Raw genomic sequence first — 7,496 nt, 5'->3', positions numbered from 1 at the left:
CTCAAACCCCGCTCAACTGCCTCGTGAAGTCTTGATCCGCCTCTAACCTTGGGCCCCACCGGGGCCTTACGATCATGGGGGCTTCCATGTTTTTTCTTGGAAATTTAGAGCGGGGGTTTGCCTCTTGCCTTCCCCCCTTTTTTTTTTTTTTTTTTTTTTTTTTTTTTTTTTTTTTTTTTTTTTTTTTTCCCGATCACCATCTCTATTACCCGGCACTGACGGGGGCTGACTTGGTCCCCCAGGCTAGGCAAAAATCGAGTGAATTTTCCTAAGGGAACAACGCGGGTCGTGCTCAAACCCTCGAACTCAGATTGCCGTCGTGACATCTTGAGTCCGACGCCTCCCCCTTGGGCCACCGCGGCCCCCTATATATGAAAATTGATATAATATATATAATATTATAATATATTATATATATATATATTATATATATTGTATATTATTTATTATTAATTATACACCACACACAACACCACACCACACACACAAAACCCCACCCCCCACCAACAACAAAACACACCACACCCACACACACACACAAACAACACCAACACACACACGCCAACACACACACACACACACACACAAACCCAAAAACCACACACACACCCCCCAACCACACACACCCACACACAAACACACACACACCACCCACACACACCCACACACATGCACACACCCCACCCCCACACACACACACACCACACAACACACCACATATTATATATATATAATATAATATATATATATATATTAATATATTATAAAATATATATATACAATATATATATATATACATAATTATATTAATATTAATTTATTAATTAATAAAATTATTTTTATTATATATAACATATTAATATATAATATTATTTATATATATATATATAATAATATTTTTAATTATATTTTTAAAATTATGTATTATATATATTATAAATAATATATATATAAAAATATATATTTTATATATATATTTATAACATAATTTTTAATTATAATAAATATAAAAATATATATAATATAATTAAAATTATATTTTAATATATATATAAAAAATTTTTAAACCCCCCATCGATAAAATCGACTGCTAGCTAGATTGGTTACCTCCAGCTCAAAATTTCTGACCCGAGAAGTTTCGTTTGCTAGAAACTTGCAAATTTTTTTTTCACATCCATTTTCATTAATGCTCTTCTGTCCATATCTTTTAAATGTTGAAGGGGGTGTTAAATTATTTTCATTAAAAGCATTGCTTTTTCATCACCTTTTTTTTATTTTAAACTTAATCTTTATTTTGTAATAATTTTCTGGGTAAATTAACTCTCCTTTCTTCTCATTCACGCTCGCTTTTTCTACACACCCACCCCACACACCACACACAACACACACACACACACACACACACAAACACCACCACACTTACTCAGTCACTCCTCACCCACGCAACAAAAACCAAAAAACCTTTTTTTAATGGGGTTTGCTGCGTCGAGCTGCAGGCTAAAGATCTATGATGTATCTCTTTTGCCCAAAAATTTTGTCATATATAGGACTCCTATATGATGTACAATTTATTTTACATACATTTCCTCTCTGTGTGAAGAAAATTTGGGTTAAAATAAATCCTTGCGGATTTAAAACATTAAAACATTAAAAAACTTTAAAATTTTATAAAAAACCGGGCTAGGGGCACTTAACACCCCCCTACTCTTTTTCCTTTTTTTTTCTCTTACTATCTTGGGCCCCTTACTGGTTTACCGATTCCGCACGCCCCGGGGGGACCCTGCTGAGAAATGGTCATTTAGGATACTGTGGAAGGCTCAACGGAAATCGCCACAACCTCGGACCAGGGTTTCGTCAGGGCAGGGATTAGCCGCCTTGTTAAAGGATGGACTCCGCCTGCCGGGACGTCCCGCAGATCAGCGAGGGATCAGAACTTTTCCCGCACAGGTACCAGTCCCCCAGGAAAACGGAGGGCGCCCTGCCTGGACCCCGCCGTCCATCAAAACTCCAAGCTCGTCCCGTGCGGTATCACCGTCTGAATGCCCCAAAAGGATGCCTCCCCACCCCGACCCCTGATCCGACGAAAAATTACGAGGGCGTGAAGAGGATATGCACCCAAAAAGGACCTGACGAACTGCGAGGACATTGGACGACTTCACCGCAGAGTTTGCCTGGATTAGGATAAGAGGGTCTGAAATCCAAAGTCAAAGGGACCTGTGCGAAACCTTCGAGGGCGGGTTACGCGAGGGGAGGATTTTCCAAAAAGGGGCGACAGGGAAGGGGAACCACGAAATGCGCCGGACAACGCACGCGAGAACAGATTTACCAGCAAAAACAGGACCACTGAACTTAGTCCCCTTTAGGCCATCTAAGGCGCCTGGGGCGAGGCTTCGTAGGGGCCCAGCAAAAGGAGGATCCCAATTTGGGCTATTATTAATATATATTAATATATAAAATATATAATATATATAATATATATTATATATATTAAAATATATATATACATATATATATATATATTAATATATATATATATATATAAAATATATATATATATATATATATTATTATGTTGTAATGCATTATGTGTATATATATTAGAATTTTATTTGTATTAAAAAAAAAAAAACATAATATATATATATTATATTTAAATATATATTATATATATAATAAAATATATATATATATATATATAAATATTAAATTTTAATAATATTTAATTAATTATATATATTTTAATATATATTAATTATTATATATATACAATGTTGGTGTGGTGTGTGTGTTGTGTGTGTTGTTGGGGTGTGTTGTGGGTGTGGTGTGCAGTGTGTATTTAATATATTTTATTTATTATATATATAAAATTAATTTTTATATTATTGTATATATATAAATTTTTTTATATATTTATTATTTATATTTTTAATTAAAAATGTAATATTTGTGATTGTTATATATTAATATTTTTATTTTATATTTAAATTTTTTTTTATATATTTATTTATATTTATTCTATTTAAAATTAAAATTTATATATAATTTTTTATTTTTTATATATAATGTAAATTATATATTTATATATTATTATTTTATATTATATCTATATTATATATATATTCTATATTTATATTTATATATTTATATTATTAATTAATTATATTTTAAAATTCTATATATATATATATATATATATATATATTATATATATTCAAAATCTAATTATAATATATTTTAAAATTATAACTCTTATATATATTTTATTTATATTATTATTAATTTTATATATATTTATAATTAATATATATATATATATAATTTAAATAATATATTTATATTTCCCATATTTTTCTTTTCAATATTTTTTTTTTTTTTTTTTTTTTTGGGTTTTCTATATTTTCTATTTTTTATTATTTTATTTATTTTTTTATATAATTCTTTTTTTTTTTATTTTTTTTTTTTATTTACCCCTATATTTTTATATATATATGTGTGTGTGGTGTGTTTTGTGTTTGGTGTGGTGTGTGTGGGGTGTGGGGGTTTGTTTTTTATTATAAAAATTTTTTTTCTATAATTTTTATATTATATACTTCATATGTATATAATTTTTATTATAATATTATCTTTATAAAATAATAATAATATATATTGATATATTACTTGTGTGTTTTTTTTTTTTTTTGTTTTTTTTTTTTTTTTTTGAATATATATATATATAAAAATTTTTTATATATATTATATTATAATATTTATATTATAATATATTTTATATATATAATTATATGTAATAAAATAATAAAAATAATGTAAAAATGACGTTGTTCCCCTATTTATATTAAATATATATATATTTTCTATATTATAAAATATTATATCTTTTTATATTATTATATTTATTTATAATATATATATATTATATATTTATATATAATTATTATAATATATATATATATATATTTTTAATAATTTTTTTAATTTTTATTTTTTATTTTTTTTTATAATTTTTTAAAATCTTTTATTTTTATTTTTACATATTATTATATTTTATTTTTTTTTAAATTTTTATATTTTATGACCTCCCCGTTATTAATTTTTTATTTTATATTTTATTTTTTTTATTTTTTTTTTATATTTTATTTAAAATAATAAAATTTTTAAAAATTTTTTTTTTTTGGTAAAAAAATCTTTTAAAAGTTTATTTTTCCCCTGGGCGCAGGTGGGCGACTTCCATTTTCCTTCGTTTAGGTTTTTTTTGGAGACTTTTCCTTTTATGAATTCGACCTTTTTTTTAAAGTTTTGGAAATTAAAAATTTTCCCCTTTCCTCCTTTCCTGGGGTTCCTCTCCTTTCACGTTCCTTTTTAGCTATTTTTGCTTTTTAAAAAGGCCCCACATATCCCCCTTTGAAGGTTAATTTTGTGTTGGTTTGCTCATTTCCCTTTAAAATGTGTGCAAAAGGTTTTACAATAGGGCTTTTTTAACATTCTTTTAAACCCCCCTGTTTGGAGGATGATGGGAACCACTCCTTCGCTTGTATAAACCTTGTTTGTTTTTTAACTTTTTTTGAATTTAAAAACCTCCCCTATGTTTCTTGGTAAGGGGGGTTTACCTCCATAGAACCCCTGCTTTATTTATAATTTATGTTTTTTATTTCTTAAATTAAATATATTAATAAATATAATAATATTATATTATTTATTTATTTTATATTTTGTAAAGGGGTTTTTAATAGGGCGTTGTTTTAATTATTTTAATTTAATTATTTAAAATTTTTTTTATAAAATTTTTTTTTTATTTATTTTTTATTAATAATATTTATATATTATTTTAATTATTATTACGGGGGAATAAACTAATATAATTGGAGTGTTATTATGTTTATATATATAATTATAAAATATATATTATATATTATTATATATATATAATATATATAAAAATATATATATATATATATATGTTTATATATATATGTATATATATATATATATATATATATATATATATATAGGGTTCCAGAATTATATTTCTGTACACTTGTTGGGTCCCATTTTTATACGTCTGGCATCTCCTCCATGTAAACAAGGCGTATTTTTGTGAATGAGGCCAAAATGTTTGGTAGTATCAAGCAAAGAATGTAATTAGTAGAATATAAATTACCATTAGTGTCTATTATTGGAAACTACGTAAGCCATTTAAAGTTCATCAAATAACTGATAACAAAACGTAGTATTAGTTATCGTTCACATTGTAGTAGGATATTTTCAAATGCGATTTCCTGGCAACACCCATGGAGGTGAGGCGGCATTTCTCCCTTATTTCTCCCTTATCATTTTCAATTATAGCTGCATTTTTTTAAATATGATAATGTTTCATTCTTTAAACATCTATGTATGACAACTCAATCAAATAGAAGTTTTGCAAAATATCTAATCGAACTAAAGAAATGACTGTGTTTTTGTTTTTCCACCGAATACCGATTTAATATATGGAAAACATGTTATATCATGAATGGAAAAACACTCTTCCGTGCTGATACTATGGAAGAAAAACCCGCAATACAAAAACTAGATTTATTGAAAATGTGACTACCGATTCGAAATCCACCTGGATTCCATCCTCAGGTCTGAGATTGGAATCCAAGTGGATTTCAAAACTATAGTGGCATTTTCAATAAATCTAGTTTTTATATTGTGGGTTTTTCTTCCATGCTATGTCATATTCATTGTAAAACTTCCATGTGGTGTTGGTCACCGAACCATCTTGCACGAATATGATTGTTTCTGAGAAGGGCCAAGGCATAGCAGCGTACTGATGGAAGGTATATGTCTTTTAACTGTTCACCAACACTGTGCATGAAGATCCACCCCTACATATTTACAAGTCACGTAGCTACTCCTCGCCGATTCATAGATGTATTGGCTGTAATATCTGAAAAGTAATAATAATAGAGAAATAGAAATGAAATATGACATATATGGCACTATTACGTATAAACATATATCCATATCAAAATCGGAACTAAATTCATTTCATTGATATTTACACCTATTATTTCTTATCCAGCAATAGAGCTTCCCTTGCGCTCTCATACTGTGGGCGAGCTGGAGGCGACGTTGGCAATGGCGCTTGTTCAACCTTTATTTGATGACGTTCTGTGATGAATCCTATCTGCATGTAGTCGTTTTCTTCACCGTACGGTTTGTTACCAGGTGCTGTAGGTCTTTATATGAACTAGTGAATCAGCATCTAGAAAGGGTTCCCTCCTACCACCACATTATACACCATCCACCGAGAGTTACCCGGCTCTCTGGATACTTCACTGGGAGAGAGATCACTGATGTGGCTTATATTTGCAATATCAGATAGCCTTGCGTCCATCTTGAAAAAGGTGTTAGCTTGGCAGCCTCGGATTTCCCATATGTCATGACGCCATATACCATCGGACATATTTACTTTCTTATTTAGCATATATTAGGATGTGCCGCAAAATAAATACTCAGGCATTCATTATCATAAAGAGTATCAAATATGCGATTTCGGGTGAACAAACATGCGTTTATATAACTTTTCACACACCGGGAAATTAGATTTTTTTACACAAATATATCAAGATAATGTATCAAAGCTTTGATTTTGCATTCTATGCACTGGCAAATACAAGGAAAATATAAATTGCATGTGTGTCAGATTAAAGGAGAGAGCGAGATTAAATTTCCATTTCATCAGAATGAACAAGATTTTTCTTTCAAGATAACAGTTATACAGTATTGGGGTTTCGATACTTTCGATAATAACCCCTCTTGGAGACACCCAGCTAGTAGTTGCTCGAGTTGAAATATGCAAACATGTATTTTCTCGCCCAGCTGTTCTAATATGGACGCGAATCCTCAGAAAAACGCCACGGCTAATGGAATAATAACAGCAAGAAATATGAACAGATTTTAAAACAAGATAAAGAGCATTCAAAATAATCCAAAAGGATTATCAATACTGATTCGCGTATCATCACCAAATATTGACGTCGTATTTCCGTTGACACTGCATACAACACGCACACCACACACACACACACACACACACACACACACACACACACACACACACACACACACACACACACACACACACACCACACCTCACACTCACAGTGATGATCTTCATATTCATTGTAGCCTTCCTGCGGTTCCGCGTTCAGTTAATGCTTCTATAATGAGGAATATAATGTAGCATGTTTTCTGTTTTCTGAATCAGTATTTGGTTCTGAAAAAAACTATCACTTCATTATTCCGATTAGCCGCTACTGGGTGGTGCAGTTAAGAGAAGCATTTACAAATAACATGTCAGTGATTTTGCAGATTTTTGTTTGATTCATCTGCCATACATAGATATTTAAAGCGAGGAGCGTTTTTAAATATGCAGCAATAATTGATACTTGCTAAAGGGGAAAATGCCACCTCACCTCCAAAACAAAATCCAGGAAATCGTATTTGAAAAA

The sequence above is a fragment of the Penaeus monodon genome, chromosome 8 (assembly GCF_015228065.2).
Source record: "Penaeus monodon isolate SGIC_2016 chromosome 8, NSTDA_Pmon_1, whole genome shotgun sequence".
Lineage (NCBI taxonomy): Eukaryota > Metazoa > Arthropoda > Malacostraca > Decapoda > Penaeidae > Penaeus > Penaeus monodon.
Note: the sequence above shows the minus strand (reverse complement) of the source record.